Raw genomic sequence first — 12,463 nt, 5'->3', positions numbered from 1 at the left:
CTGCGACCCCCTATGGGACAAGCGGTTCAGAAAAATGTGTGTACGTGGAAACTCACAATGTGAAGGTGATTTGATGTTTGGTAACACATGGAAAGCAGTTCTTCATGGGAATTATTTTCAAGATGGGTTTTGTTTCTCGATGTAGGATAACTCATTTTCAAAAAAAAAAAAAAACAAAATGTATGTAGCATGCCGAAGCCACCCGAGGAGGGGGCAGAGAGGGGGGGAAGCAGCCACAGCTGGGGCTGATTTCACTCCCTATTTCTTCCCCAGTGCCCAGCAGTAGGGGGAAGAGACTGAGGAGGAGAACGAGGCAAACCCAAACCCGAACCCGATCCCTGATACAATGCCTGCGTCCCGACGGACCCAACTCTCCCAGCCCCGCTGACCAGCATGAAATCTCTCCTGTTCCCTGGTCCCCCTTTCCCTTCTCCTTCCTTCTCCCTTCCTTCTCTAAGGGCAAATAAAAGCCCACAGCAACAGGAAACCGCATCTCCTGTCTCCTGCCTCGTCTCTTACAACATATTATATTTGAAAGCAGAAATGTATAAACATTAAAGCAATCTGGTAAAAGATGCAAGGAGAACAGCACTTCTTAAAGAGGAAAAATATCTTTATCTAATGCTTCAAAACTTCATTTCTTCAACATGAAGGCAACAATGCCTTTGTACTATGATAAAATGCGATCTATGAATTCACAATGTTAATTCTGTTTGTTTATACCTGCTATCAAGAACACAGAACACAGATGCAGACTCCATTCACCTACACAGACAGATGGTTTGCACTGGACATCGCTAAGTCAGCAGAAGGTTTGATGCAAGTTTATTTCCAAAATTACAAGAGCTTCCCAGGCCAACAAGCGAACTGAAACAACTGCCCCCTCTGTACTTTCAAGTCTGTCCTTGTTACTCCCTGCTCCTACACCCTTTGTCTCTTCTTCTCCTTGTCACGTTCCTCGTTGTCTCCTGGATATGACCGCCTGCCTAGCTCACAATTTCATCTTCGGACCTTTGCCTTAGACCTGTTCGTTCATCACCTAACCATACTCCTGCCCCTGACTATGAAAACCTGCCTAGCCCTTCAAAGTTCAAGAAAAGATCCTGCACTTCGGTCCAGCATCCCCTGTGTCATCTTTCTGCCTTGACAAAATAAAGATGACAGACAAAAAAATGTTTGCTGAGTAATGTTTATTTGGCTGAATATGCAGCAGACCCCCCATTTACACTCCCATCAAAATTATTAATGCCTAAATCACTTTAACCTTGAAGGCAGGAGAAACTTTCACAACATAAATAACTATTTTCCATCAACAACTACACACACACATTTTCTGAACAGCTTGTCCCATTTGAGGTTGCAGGGAGCCAGAGCCTCACCTGGCAACACAGGGCATAAGGCTGGAGGGGGAGGGGACACACCCAGGACAGGACACCAGTCTGTCACAATGCACCCTAAGCAGGACTCGAACCCCAGACCCACCGGAAAGTAGGACGCGGTCCAACCCACTGCACCACCACACCCCCCTCAACCACTGTATACAGATTTAAATATTATTCTGCAGTACTCTTAACATTATACGCTTACGCAGCTTCCAACAATACAATTAAACTGTTTTCCTCTTGAGGCACTGTCTGCTGGGTTTTGATCTGTTGGCACATAAAACCACTGCTGAGAGCTTGCGCTGCCGCATATCTTCTGAACTCTATTGGCTATGGAAGTGTGAAAGCACGCTGCATCATTGTTTATGTATCCTAAGACCATTTGGGAATATGTCCAGAAATACACTTCTTGATTGGGGTCGTTAATTTTTTCTCGGAGCGTACAGCTTACCGTAACTGACACTAATGCTGCTCTTAATTCTAATCTAGGTATGGTGCTTATCTTTATAGGAGAGACACAAAACTTCCCCATCACAAGGGGAGGACAGAATCAAGGTCAGGAACAGGCAAAGGTCTTCGGGCCACGAACGTCACTACAAGGACAAGGCAAACTTGGAGGTTGGAAAACAGGCTATGGTCAGAGATCAAGAACAGAAATCGTAGGCACTGGACAAGAACCTGCTGAGACTGCAAAACCACAAGGGCATTTGCAAGAATCTGCATCGTGTCGTTGTTACAGAGCTCCTTATACCCTGGGTGTCATCAATTAGCCACAGGTGTTGCCGCTCCGCTTGTTCCCAGGGGCGTGACACCATTAAATTTTTTTTTCCCTTTTGCAAATCTCATCCCTTTCACAAGCAATCATTTTTTTTCTGTGGGAATTCCAGGACGTTCAGAATGTCTTGGTAGATCAGTATAGTCATTTGTGTGGTTCTGTAGAATAGCCAGTAGATTTTCCTTACGTTGAATTATTCGTTTCAACTTGTTTTTTTTTTTTTTTTTTGCTCTCTGACTCCTTTTGAAGTAAATATTTATCTTCTTGTATTTCTGTTTTAACATTTTTAATCTGTTCCTTGTATGCTCATTTCAGTGTAGCTTTATTTACTATCCTTATCTCATTGAAAGAAGGGTGTGGTGGCGCAGCGGGTTGGACTGGGTCTTGCTCCCCTGGGGTTCGAGTCCCACTTGGGGTGCCTTGTGATGGACTGGTGTCCCATCCTGGGTGTGTCCTCTCCCCCTCCAGCCTTATGCCCTGTGTTGAGGGGGTGGTGCAGTGGGTTGGCCCAGGTCCTACACTTTGGTGGGTCTGAGGTTCAAGTCCCACTGGGGGTGCCTTGTGGCAGACTGGTGTCCTGTCCTGGGTGTGTCCCCTCCCCCTCCGGCCTTACGCCCTGTGTTGCCGGGTAGGCTCCGGTTCCCTGCAACCCCCTTTGGGACAAGCGGTTCAGAAAATGTGTGGATATTTCATTGACCACCTCACCACTGCCTTTGCAACGTGTTGAACATTTATTCATTTAGCAGACACTTTTGTCCAAAGCGACGTAGATCTCAGCAAAAGTACAATTTATGCATTACATTGAGAGAAGGAAACATAGCTGCAGACATGAAAGTCTCAAGCAAACCTTGTTCGTTACCTACCACTTGTTGCACCGAGGTTCATCGATCGAGTAGGTGCATAAAACACAGGATAAACAAATCTTGATACCCTCCCACCAATTTTTATTTTTTTTTTTAAATATTAGAAGATACACAAATGAGGAAGTATAATGCCAGAGTAGTGACTGGATAAAGGTTGTATCTGGGGATGCTTATGGAGTTATGATGCGTGAACAATTACACCGTAAATCAGCTGGAGAGATCTTGGGCAAAGTGGATCTGGAAAAGGTGAGTTTTCAGACCCTTCTTGAAGATAGACAGAGTTTCCGCAGTTCTGAATGTCAGGGGAAGGTCATTCCACCACAACGGACCCAGAACCAAGAACCTCCGAGCTTTGCCTTCTATGCACGGGACCACCAGGCAAGCAGAAGTAGACGAGCAAAGGGGCCTGGCTGGGGTGTAGCAGTTGATTAAGTCTTGGAAATAACTGGGAGCACTTCTGTTGATGCATCTGTATACAGTAACCAGGGTCTTCAATTTGATTCGGGCAGCGGTAGGAAGCCAGTGCAGAGAAAAGAGTAGAGACGATACATGGGAGCGCTTTGGCAAATCAAACAAAACTTGTGCAGCAGCATTCTGCAGAAGCTGCAGAGGTTTGATGGCATTAGCAGGAAGGCCACACAGGAGAACGTTGCAGTAGTCCAGATGGGAAGTCACCATGGCCTGGACAAGAAGTTGGGCGGAGTCAGTAGATGTTAAGAGAATGAGAGACTTGCATCAATTGTTACTCCCAGACTAGGAGCTAGGGGAAATGAGTGAGTTGTCCAGTTTGATCGACAGGTCGTGACAGGAGGACAGGCCAGCTGAGAGGTAAAGAATCTCTGTTTTGGAGAGGTTGAGTTGGAGGTGGTGATCATACATCCATGAAGAGATGTCTGACAGGCAGGCAGGCAGCCATACATGCGGAGATGTCTGATGTCTGATGCACCGGGTGGAAAGGAGAGGAAGAGCTGGGTATCATCAGTGGGATCCCTTGTCAGCCTTGTGTAGCACGGTGAAAGCAGCAGTGATGATGAAGCTCTTACTGTAGCAGACCCCACCCTGAGTTATGGCCAAGACATGACTGATGGTTTCGGTTGATTTATCCATCCATCTATCCATCTTCTGTCCTGCTTGTCCTAAAAGGGTTGCGGTGGCAGCAGGGAGAGCAGAGATGCCCAGCTGCCCCTGTCCCCCGCAACTTCCTCCAGCTCAACCTGGGGATCCCCAGCCGTTCCCAGGCCAACTGTGAGATATAATCCCTCCAGCGGGTCCTGGGCTGACCTCAGGGCCTCGTCCCAGTTGGCCATGCCCGGTATACCTCCAAAGGAAGGCGCCCAGGGGGCATCCTTATTAGATCCCCAAACCACCTCAACTGGCTCCTCTCAATGTGAAGGAGTAGCGGCTCTACTCTGAGCTCCTCCCGAATGTCCAAACTCCTCACCCTGTCACGGAGAGTGAGTCCCAGCACCCTGTGGAGAAAACTCATTTCGGCCGCTGTATCCGCGATCTTATTCTTTCGGTTATCACCCAGAGTTGATGACTATAGGTGAGGATAAGGATGTAAATCGAATGGTAAATGGAGAGCTTTGCCTTATGCCTCAGCTCCCCCTTCACCACTACAGTCCAGTACAGCGACCGCATTACTGCTGCCGCTGTTCCCAGCCTGTGGCAGATCTCACGCTCCCTTCTTCTCTCACTCGTGAACAAGACCCCAAGATACTTGAACTCCTCCACCTGGGGAAAAAAACTCTCCCCTTACCTGGAGGGGGCATACCATCCTTTTCCGTGAGAGAACCATGGACTCAGACTTTGAGGTGCTGATCCTCATCCCAACCGTTTCACACTCGGCTGCAAACCGTTCCAGTGCGTGCTGGAGGCAGCCATGTGATGGTGCCAAAAGGACAACATCATCTGCAAAAAGCAGAGACGCCACCTTCTGACTCCCACACAGAATGCCCTCCTGACATCGACTGCGCCTTGATATCCTGTCCGTGAAAACCACAAACAGGAGTGGAAACAAGACACAACCTTGGTGGAGTCCAACACCCACACTGAACAGGCTTGGCTTAATGCCGAGTATGCAGACACAGCTTTCACTTCGTATGTACAAGCACTGAATGACCCGCAGTATTGGCCCCGATACCCCATACTCTCGAAGCACCTCTCACAGAATTTCCCAGGGAACACGATCATAGGCCTTCTCCAAGTCCACAAAACACATGCAGACTGGATTAGCAAATTCCCATGCCCCTTCAATGATCTGTGAGAGGGTAAAAAGCTGGTCCACTGTTCCACGACCAGGGCTGAATCCGCATTGTTCCTCTTCAATCTGAGGTTCAACCATCGGCCGAAGCCTCCTCTCCAGCACCCCGGCATAGACTTTCCCAGGGAGGCTGAGAAGTGTGATGCCCCGATAGTAAGCACACACTCTCCGGTCCCCTTTCTTAAAGATAGGGACCACCACCCCAGTTTGCCAATCCAAGGGAACTGTCCCCGAGGTCCATGCAACATTGCAGAGGTGTGTCAACCATGACAGTCCTGCAACATCCAGGGCCCTAAGCATTTCCGGGCAGATTTCATCCACCCTCGGTACTTTGCCACTGTGGAGCTTACCAACTACCTCAGTGACTTCCACCAGGGAAATGGACTCTGACAGCCCTGAAGCCTCTGGCTTTGACTCTGTAAGGGAGGCATATCACTCGGGTTTAAGAGTTCTTCAAAGTGCTCCTTCCACCTCCCGGCAACGTCCTCATCAGAGGTCAGAGTTTCTCCATTCCTGCTGAACACAGCCTGAGCGAAACTCCTCTGACACCTTCTGAGCTGCCGGATAGTTCTCCAGAAGCTCTTTGAAGCCGACCGATAGTCGTTTTCCATAGCCTCTCCAAACTCTTCCCATGCCCGGGATTTTGCTTCTGACACGGCAGCCGCTGCTGCCTTTTCCGCCTGCCGGTACCTGTCTGCTGAGTCAGGAGCCCCCAGAGCCAACCAGGCCCTAAAGGCCTCCTTCTCCAGCTTGACGGCTTTCCTCACCACCGGTGTCCACCAGCGGGTTCTCGGGTTGTCGCCCTGGCTGGCACCAACAAGCTTTTGGCCGCAGCTGTGTCTGGCTGCTTCCACAATGGAGGTTTTTGAACAGGGTCCATTCAGACTCCATGTCCCCTACCTTCTCCGGGACATGGGAGAAGCTCTCCTGGAGGCGTGAGTTAAGATCATTCCGGACAAGGTCCTCTGACAGTCGTTCCCAGCACACCCTCATTAAACATCTGGGCCCTACCAGGTCTGTCCATCAGTTTTCCCCGCCATCTGATCCAACTCACCACCAGATGGTGATCAGTTGACAGCTCAGCACCTCTCTTCACCCGAGTATCCAGAACCTGTGGCCTCAAGTCAGAAGAAATGACTACAAAGTCGATCATTGACCTTTGGCCCAAGGAGCTCTGGTACCAAGTACACTTATGAGCGTCCTTGTGTTCGAACATGGTGTTTGTTATGGACAAACCATGACTAGCACAGAAGTCCAATAACATTTCACCATTCGGGTTCAGTTCGGGCAGGCCGTTCTTCCCAATCACCCCCTGCCAGATTTCCCAGTTATTGCCAACATGAGTGTTGAAGTCCCCCAGCAGAACCATGGAGTCCGTAGGTGGGGCCCTGTCCAGAATCCCTCTCACCTTCTCCAAGAAGGCCGAATACTCTGAACTGCTGTTTGGTGCATAAGCACACACAACAGTCAAAGTTTTCCTCTCTGTGACCCTAAGTCGCATTGAGGTGACCCTCTTGTCCACCGGGGCAAACTCCAACTGTATGGCAGCCAGCCGGGGGCTTGTGAGTATCCCCACACCCGCCCGGCGCCTCTCACCTCGTGCAACTCCTGAGTAGGAGAGGGACCACCCCTTATTGAGGAGTTTGGTTCCAGAGACAAAACTGTGAGTGGAGGTGAGCCCAGCTATATCTAGTTGGTATTTCTCAACCTCCCGCACCAGTTCCGGCTCCTTCCCCCCCAAGTGAGGTGACATTCCACGTACCAAGAGTCAGTTTTCATCGCGAGGGGCCGTGACGCCATGAGCCGCACCGCCCCGCCCCTTCCTGCCGCCAGGTATACATAGCACCAGACCCCCATGCTGGACCTTGCAGGTGGTGGGTCCACATGGCCCCCCCACGATGTCTTTTTGGGCTGAGGCTGGCCGGGTTACGTGGGCTACCCAGCCACCAGGTGCTCGCCTAGGAACACTACCCCGAGGCCTGGCTCCAGGGGTAGGTCCCGGTGACTGTATTCCGGGGAGGGTAAATGTTCTCTTGTTTATTTTTTTCATGGAGGTTTTTGGATCGTGTTAGTCTGGATCTTCACTCCAGACCTGTTCGCTTCGGGAGACCCTACCAGGAGCATAATGCTCCCGACGACATAGCTCTGGAGATCCCTAGATAACACAATCCCTTCCACCATGCCAAGGCCCCGATCCAGGAAGGTTGATTCATTGACACCTTAACTTGTCAATTTCCCCCAATGCTCGAGCGGGGTTAAAAAAAAAAAAAAAAAGAGACACAGATGTTTAACATTTTATTTCCAGTCTTCCTTCTGCAATCACATATAACTAGACAGTGTACTGTATGTATTCTAATAAAACAGCCGTTAAAATAAATGATCTCCTCATTTCAATAATTAAAACAAATACAATTAAATAGAAGGTATTCATAACAATATACAGTATTACATATACAAACCTGATGCCTCTTCGGAGGGCCACAAAATTTTTATATTAAATTCATTTTGTTCTAGAAGCATGCAACTTTTCACAGGCTGGGCTAAGTTGTATCCGAGCGTCAACCGCATTACCTATTGCCATCAATCCTAAATGCAAAGCGCTTAGGATAACGAGACCGTGTCAAAATGAAAGCTCCCTTTGACTATTGCTATTACATTTGTGCTGTTACAGTAAATTATTAGTTAATTGATTATAGTTCTTTTTGGGCTTGAAGTTTGAGCAAGTGTTGCACGTAAATTGTTTTTCAGTTCTTAATAGTCAAAATGCGAGTGGTGCCATCTACTGGCGGCTTCCTGTATATTTGACGTAATACTGAGACTTTTACGCTTCCTCTCTGAAAGGAAGCGGGAAGTAGGATGTAGTTCTGTTATTATCGTCAGTGCACAGGGTGAGCGCTTCTCCTAATCTCTCTGAATCTTTTCCCTCAGCCCTTGCAACAGCATCGCTTGTATGTTTCAATTCAGTTTCACTTTATTAATTTTATAGTCTTCATTTTGTCGCGAGATGTTATCATGACATTTGTCTAGTTATGTTAAATTATTGATGGTGTTATCTTCTGGCAATACTGTGTGTAATGACAAAATAAATGCATAACATACGAAACGAAAACAAATTGATGAAGGCATTCAAGGAAAGGAAGTTATAAACATAAACGGGTTATTTACGGAGTTGTTTGCACAAAAATTGAAATCAAAGCTGTTGCAATATGAAATACAATGAAACATGATCATTATGTCTTGAAAAAGCACAGAGCCACTTGGCAGATGAGTCCCAAAAGACTGGGGTATTATTGAAGTTCAGTACAACATAACGGACTGTTGTCTCATCTGCAACTAATCATGACAATAACAACTCAGACAAGTCTTGCAAACCACGCACGCCCATGCAGCTCACTTGGCTCCTCTCACTCGACTTCCACACCCTCACAGATATGCGCACTCCCGCACTGTCACAGACTGAGCCGTGACAGGCAAGTTGGTTGCAAGGAATCAGTAAGATACCGGCAAAATACCATTAATGAAGTGCTGAACCTTGTTGCTGTTGTTGCCTGTCACGTGCATTTCACCTTGTACTGTTATATTGCTTGTTCTGGTTTAGTATTCCATTTAACACTTTTTTGTTTGAACTAGATTGGGTTCCGGGAAAGGCTTACCAGTATCTGTCTGTTTGTCATTAACTAATAATATTTCTTTTATAAAGGTATGGCAGGTATATGTAATTGGTTGTGGAGAGTGAATGTATTTATTGTTTTTAGAAGATCATTTCTGTAGACTTTTTCCTTACCGTGCAGCTGTCTGGCATTCTGTGGGGTTTGGTACCTTTGTGTTGTAAACCAGATGAAGTGAACTATTTGGGGTATATCTAGGTGGGAGTCCTTGGGCACAACCAACTAGACAGGGGTGTTTTATTGTGTAGTGTGATAAATGTTTTTATAAGTTGTAACGTAGGGATATTTATAGTAGAAAATGTTTTGTATTGTTTGTATGTTTTAGTATTACTGTTGGATGTAATTTTTGGGGAAATGTACTTTGGAATAGATGAGGCTATTATGGTATAACCAGAAGGGTGGAGTTACTGCTATATAAGTTTGTATTAGGGCATGGGGGGGGATGGTGAATTGATGCAAACTTATGTAGACAAACTCTCATGCAGTAGAGAGGAGAGCTATGCATTGCTGTTGATACAAGGGGTTAAGCCCATAGCTCATAGGACTCATGTTCTTTGTAACTTAATGTTTGTTTTGTACTTGGTTGGGGTTAATATGTTTTGAGGAATACTTTTTTTAGTAAGAGAAAATAAACCTTTTTGGTCCAACTACTTCAATTCTCCACTGCTGCTTCCATCTGTCGTCCATACCCCCACACGCACCTCTCACATCACATACATTCTCTCAACCACGCCTTCAGTTAGGAACATAAGAAAACACAACTATGACACACAACTTTCTGCAGCTGGGGGGGCATGGTGGTGCAGTGGGTTTGGCCAGGGCCTACCATGGGGTGGGTCTGGGGCCCAAGCCCTGCTTGGGGTGTCTTGCAGTGGACAGGCATCCCACCCTGAGTGTGTTCCCTACCCTTCCAGCCCCATGCCCTGTGTTGCCAGGTTAGGTGCTGGTTCCCAGAAACCCTGCTTGGGACAAACAGTTGTATTGTGTGTGTGTGTGTATTTACAATTAAATAAGAAATAATACCACAAGGTATTTTAACATTTTAGTATTGAAGCAGCAAAATAAAACAGAAATTACACATAAAAATTCCCAGATAAGATTATACATTTAAAATAATTCACTCAGCATTCATTTTTTTCATCATGATTATTATGCCTCCTGTCTCTGTGAGGCAACATATTCTCAGAAGTATCATGTTATGTTACTGTTTTCAATGCAACACAGGAAGAAACGTTGTGTGGTGTAATTTGTGCGTAAAATTTTGCGTTGGAGGTGCATCGCTGCTGTTTGTGGTGTTTCGGGTAAGTGTAGTAGTTTTGCTACTGCTTTTTCCCGTCGCACGTTCATGTTGTGTAGCTGTGCGAGTTGATAGATACAGTCGGTTGTGTGTTTGTGTAGCATTGCGTGGTGTAGTATTTAGTGGTTTGTTAAGACGACCGTTCTCCGGATCATTTCTGTGTCCCCTAGCGGGAATGGGCATGACTCCATGGTTCAATTAATTGCGTCTGGGTGGATCTTTGTTTTGGTCGCCATTGTTGGTGTAGTTTTGGTTTCGATTAGGAAGTCAGCTGATAGGCAGTAGTCCAGTTTAAATAGCAGCTGGTGACCCGCAGCAGCAGCGGTTGTGGCAGCCTCCTGGTGCGAAGACTCGGGGTGCAAAGAGAAGGGAGTCTACCTGCAGGAGTCTACCAAGGGAGGCCACCGGTACAGTTGTCCGCAAGGGATCATGCGTCCAACATGTCTGCCATCAAAGTCTTCTACGGTAAGTGAGCCGTGCGATTTCGCCACTGCTGGAGACGTGGGCGCTCTCGCTGCTACAATAATCTGATTTATCCTCACCTGTCAAACCTTCCATCTTGCTTTACTTTCTCCATGGGACTCTGGAACTGCCAGTCTGCTGTGAGAAAAGCTGACTTCATACCAGCCTATGCCTCCCATCTCTCACTGGACCTCCTGGCCCTAACTGAAACCTAGATCATCCCAGACAACTCAGCCACACCTGCAGCACTCTCTACTAACTACTCCTTCTCTCACACCTCTCGTTCCTCAGACTGAAGTGGAGGCACAGGCCTGCTCATCTCTTCCCGGTGGGAATACTCTATTCTTCCTCTTCACTTGCATGATCTGTCTTCCTTTGAATGGTATGTTGTCTATCACTGCCCCAATCTCTCTTGTTGTGGTTGTCCTTTATCGCTCTCCTGGCCCTCTTGGCCACTTCTTGGATGACCTTGACATCTTGTTGAGCTCTCTGCCAAGGGACAACTCTCTGCTGATTCTCCTGGGTGACTTTAATCTGCATGTCGATGACATTCATGCAAGCAGCCTTCTGCTGCTCCTACAGTCTTTTGATCTCTCCCTGTCCCAATCCCCTGTTACTCACAAAGTGGGCAGCTGTCTTGACCTTGTATTTTCCCGCAACTGTGGCTGTCCCGTCCTCTCTGTCACTTCACTGCATGTCTCTGACCACTTCTTCACTTCCTTTCAACCTTCCCTCACCACTAACTCCTCATCTCTTCCTGCACCCGTTGTCACCTTTAGCTGCAACTTAAAATCTCTCTCACCTTCCTGCTTTACCTCTGCTACTCTGGCCGCTCTCCCTTCTGCTCCACAATTCTCAGATCTATCCACAGATGATGCCACTAACACTTTCTTCTCTGCCTTATCTTCCTCCCTTGACTCTCTCTGTCTTCTGGACACGCCCCATTGCTACCCCATGGCTGTCTGATACGTTACGTGCTAACAGGACGAAACTGCGGGCGGCAGAGCGAAGATGGCGTAAATCCAAAACTCCATCAGACCTGGATGCTTACCAGTCACTCTTAGCTGCTTTTCAGTCTGCTCTCTCTTCAGCTAAAACCTCCTTTCACAACAAATACAGTCTGCATCCAAAAAAAAAAACCACACAGACTCTTTGCCACCTTCTCATCCCTTCTATGTCCCCCGCCACCTCCTCCTCGCACTGGACCTCCCTGCAAAGCTATCCTCTCCAACTTCAAGCCACTCTACGAATCTGAAGTCGCTGACCTCCTGATATCGCGCAGAGCCACCACCTGCTCACTTGATCCGATCCCATCATCACTCCTTCAGAACATTTCCCTGCAAACTCTCCTCCTTACTCTCCTCTGGCTGTTTCCAAGCTGCCCTCAAAATTGCTCTAATTTCACCTCTGTTAAAAAAACCCTCCCTGGACCCCAGTCTGGTTGAAAACTACAGACCGGTCTCTCTCCTCTCCTTCCTGTCTAAAACCCTAGCGCGATCGGCCTGTGATCACCTGTCCTATTTCCTCATTTGGAACCGTCTCCTCGATGGTTATCAGTCTGGTTTCAAAGTTGGTCACTCCACTGAGACAGCCCTTCTGGCGGTATCTGACACTCTCCAAGCTGCTATAGCTGCCTCCCTCTTCTCGGTCCTCATCCTCCTTGATCTGACTGCAGCGTTCGACATTGTCAATCACCGGATTCTACTCTCCTCTTTTAACCCACTTGGGATCAAAGGAGCAGCATTAATATGGT

Source organism: Scleropages formosus, chromosome 16 (genome assembly GCF_900964775.1).
Source record: "Scleropages formosus chromosome 16, fSclFor1.1, whole genome shotgun sequence".
Taxonomy (NCBI): Eukaryota; Metazoa; Chordata; class Actinopteri; order Osteoglossiformes; family Osteoglossidae; genus Scleropages; species Scleropages formosus.
Note: the sequence above shows the minus strand (reverse complement) of the source record.